Here is a 4,614-nt window from a genome sequence, read left to right on the forward strand (position 1 = left end):
GAGTAAAGACTGGTCCACCGTGATTCCCAACTGAAGCGGCAAAATTCCTGAGCTCACCCAGACATTCACAAGGGATGTGCAGAGCTCTGGGTGTCAGCTGCAGGGATGCGGGCATGATGTAAAGTTCCACCAACTGGAGGAACAGGTCTCATTCTGGATATGAAGTTTCAGTAGATGACAGGAGCAAATGCCTACTCTGTTTATGACAGTCCAGTGAGGATGCAGGAACTAAAAAAAAATACATTCCTACTTGCATACGTGTGTCATGGTTACAGTTAATTATAATAGAGCAAGAAAAATTAAGTAGGGTAAGAACGAGAGGTTGCCTTGGAAGGAGTGGAGGGATGGAGGTGAGAGTTTCTGGGAGATCAATTTGATCGTAGACTCTAACAAGAAAAATAATGAGGCAGGAGGCTATTAGGAGACTGTGCAGAATTAACAGCAATAGAAACTTTTCTTGGGAACTGATGTTCTAGACATGAAAGGAAAGAAAAGCAAGCAAGGTTTTTACCACAGTAAGGTTGGAGACGAAGGCGGGTCTCAGAAGAACTAGAGAGATCACCACGAAGCCTGTGGTGTTTGTTCCAAGTGTGAGAGAACCACGGGAGGATTTTGAGCAGGGATACGGAGGGATCAACGTCGGGAAGAGGATTCGGGATGCTCTCTGGAGAGTTACGGGGATCTCACAGGAGCCCCAGCAGTGGGTGAAGAGGCATCTCATCAGCTCACATAAAGAAGATTGTGGCTGGAGGCAGGTGGTGAGAGCAGAGACGCTGATTCTGGCTAGAATAAGCATGGGCATTGAAAGCAGCACTAACAGGACTTGACCCTGTGAGTGGCAAACTGGGATGGAATGAGAGGCACGTGGGTAAGAGTTATTGCAAAGGAGGGTGAGAGCTTCTACAGCCTCTGAGGATGAGTATTCAGATACTGACAAGGCCTGACTTCCAGGGAACTCACACATCACATCTCTAGTAAGAAGCCAGTACACACGTCATCTATACCTCCTGTGATACTTCGAATGTCATTGGCCCCCATAACCTCACAGGGAGTGGCACTATTAGGAGGTGTGGCCTTGTTGGAGGAAGTGTGGCCTTGTTGGAGGAAGTGTGTCACTGTGGGAGCAGGCTTGAGGTCTCATCTATGCTCAAGACACCACCCAGTGTCTCAGTCCACTTCCTGTTGCCTTCTGATAAAGATATAGCCAGCACCATGTCTGCCTGCACGCTGCTATGATGATAATGGACCAGACCGCTGAGACTGTAAGCCACCATGGTTAAAATGTCTTCTTTGTCAGAGCTGCTATGGTCATGGTGTCTTTTCACTGCACTAGAAACCCTCCACTCCTTCAAAGGCTAAGGGGAGTAGAAAATATGTAACTGCTAGAGGATGAGGAAGTGTACTGTGTTCAGAACATGGGTCACAACAGCTGTGGTTACCTGTACAAGCCTGAACACAATTAGGCAAGTCACCCCTCTCTTCCCTGGTGACTATTGGCTGTTACTGGTTGCTATGGCAGGGGGAGTCTGTGATTTCTTTACTAGAGTGGCCTCTGACAAGTTAGTTGCCCACAGTCCCTTAAATAACCTCCCATACATGCTCATGGGAGCAATTCTACTTAAACTCAGTCCCTCCCCACATACACAAATAAAAAGATCTGAGATTAGGAGGAAGACTTGTTAGAAAGAAGGGTTTCCGTGAAAGGGAGGGGATGAAAAAGGATGATGAGTTGTGGGGGAAATGACTGAAATTCAGTATATAAATATATCTATACAGTGTCTATGACTAAAAATCTATAGGTGAATAAGTGGAGCAAGAGCCTCACAAAAACAGAAGTTGGCACACACACACACACACACACACACACACACACACACACACACACACACACACACACATGCATGCACGCACACACACACACACACACACACACACACACACACGCACGCACACACACACACACATGCATGCACACACATACGGGGTGTTGTCATAGAAACACACATGGTATGAGTCCCTGACCCATACATTTGCCACACTTTTAAAATAAGCATTTCTGTTTGCCATTCACATAACAGACAATTGAATGGAGTGGACTATTGGGATACCTAATACTTGGATGCTGGCTGATTGTACAAATTAGCAATTTCCTTTCCTTATAGTTGTTTAGCATGTGGATATATGATAGAGATGATTCTCCTTGCTATGTAAACATTGGAAAGTATCCCTCCATATGCCCCCCCACTCCCAAATCCTCACATTGGTCCAAGGTTACCACAGTTAAGATAAAACCACTGTTTGTTTTTTCTCTACTCCTTAGCATTCATCTACATTCTTTGATGGAGCTGGGTGGGAAAAAAGAGGAGATCTGTGAGCTCACGGTTAAAGAGTGTCACCTGCTCTGTCTAGTGATTGGCCATGGATTTCTGCATCTGCTTCCATCAGTCATTGGAGAAAAGCTCTGTGATGACAGGGTATTCACTGGTCTGATCTCTGGGGCAAGCCAGTTCAGTTCAGGCACCCTCTCCACTACTGCTCAAGGAGTCCAGTCCAAGAGAGAGAAGAGGGATTCTATGAGCAAGTGTATCCAGAACATGATGTGGAAACATGCAGGGACGACTAAACCAAACTAGAGAAACTCATGAGAGTTGGATCAATGGCTGTGGAACCTACATGGGACTGGGCTAGGCCCTCTGCACGGCCAGACAGTTGTGTAGCTTGATCTGCTTGGTGGGAAGGGGGGGGGGGCTGGCAGTAGGATCAGAATCCATCCCTGGTGCTTGAGTAGGCTTTTTGGAGCCTACTACCTATGATGGGGCACCTCAGCTTTGAGGCAGGAGGAAGGGCTTAGACTTGCCTCTACTGGATGTGCCTCCCCATGGGAGGCCTTGCCTTCTTGTGGGTGGAAGTGGCGGTAGGTTGGGAGGGGGACAATGGGAGGGCAGGAGGAGGGAAAAGGGGGAACTTTGATTGGTTTGTAAAATGAATAAAAAAATTTCTTAAAAAAATAAATAAAATAAAAAAGACTGTAGTGGGTAGCCATCCCAGCCTTGGCCTGGAAGTTCCAACCCCCATTGAGGCTTCAGTAATGGTCACGCCCATAAGGCGGGGCTCAGGGAGGAAGTGGAAGACCCAGGATCGAGAGGAGAGGTCTCTCTTGGTTCTGGGAACCTGGACGCTGGAGATAGACAGAGCAGAGTTCTCCAGAGAACACCACCAGACTGCACCATACCTTTGCCAGACCCTACAACCTACCCCTTCATTTGTAAGTCACCCCACAAAATAAACCTCCCTTTTAACTACGTGGAGTGGCCTTAATAATTTCACCAATAAAAGACACCTTCTCTGTCTGATGCTTGAAGTACCCTGATGCCCAGTGGAAAGACTGTCACCTACCAAGTCCTTCAGTTTTATCCTGTGTTCTCTGTGCCCTGTGGACCATAGAGGTTGGAAAAGTGATTTGGTACTGGCTGTGTAACTAGCTATGATGAAAGATGAAAGGCATTTCAAAGAGTTACTGCCCTAAACCATTTATTCTCTTAAGAGTTACTGCCCTTAACCATTTATTCTCTTAAATATCAGAGTTTCTGGGAGCTGATGATTCTTGATCTCAGATTTAAACATCTAACATGTATCTTAAACATGTGTCTTAAAGATACAGCTGTAGTTGCCAAATATAGACTACTTTAGGATATTTAAGCTATTTCTAAGCAGATAGATGCTGTGGATTGTCTTTTTGTACTCTGACTATGTGTTGCTCCCATTGGTTAATAAAGAAGCTGTTTGGGCCTATGGCAACATAGGATCTTTAGCCAGGCGGGAAATCCAACAGAGATACCGGGAGAAGAGAGGCAGAGTCAGAAGAGACTTGAGACACATGTGGCAATACATAGATTAATAGAAATGGATTAATTTAAGATAAAATAACTAGTTAGCAATAAACCTGAGCCATAGACTTTAATATAACTTAAGACAATAAACAGCTTAACATAAGCCTCTGTGTGTTTATTTGGGACCAAAGGGCTGCGGGACACAGGAAAACTTTCATCTACAGATAGACTATATTTGAATGGTTTTATTAAAAAGATGTTTTCCTAAATGCCTCTGAAAAAACCTTTTAAAAGTGCCTTTGTAGCCACAATCAGGGTGTCCAAATTCTGCATAATTTGGTTGTCACCATCCTTGGATCAAAGGAAGGCAAGGGTAATTACTAACAAGATGGAGAATCCATCCCTCACCTTGAGGCAGTTCTCAAGAGTTCTCACAGGCATAACAGGAAATGATCCAATGCATGGAGACCCAGGACTCCTCAGTGTTTCCTTCCTAGGTCTCAGTCTCAATGACCCACCACAGACTTCAAGGAAACACTCCAATACTGCCAATGCTCTTGAACTCTTTGGGGACAGGTCACTGGGCATTTGATGTACTTAATAATTCACGTCTCTTCTAATTTCCCATGGTACACTTTCATCATTACAAATAAAGATCTCTTTCTAATCCAAGTTTTGAAGGGGCCCATTGCTTAAAAATATAGCCACCAGGGCTTAAAGGATGGCACAGTGGCCGAACACATTTTCAGTCCTGGATTTAATCCTACACCTAAAGCTAAGCAAA

The sequence above is a fragment of the Onychomys torridus genome, chromosome 20, assembly GCF_903995425.1.
Source record: "Onychomys torridus chromosome 20, mOncTor1.1, whole genome shotgun sequence".
Classification (NCBI taxonomy): Eukaryota; Metazoa; Chordata; class Mammalia; order Rodentia; family Cricetidae; genus Onychomys; species Onychomys torridus.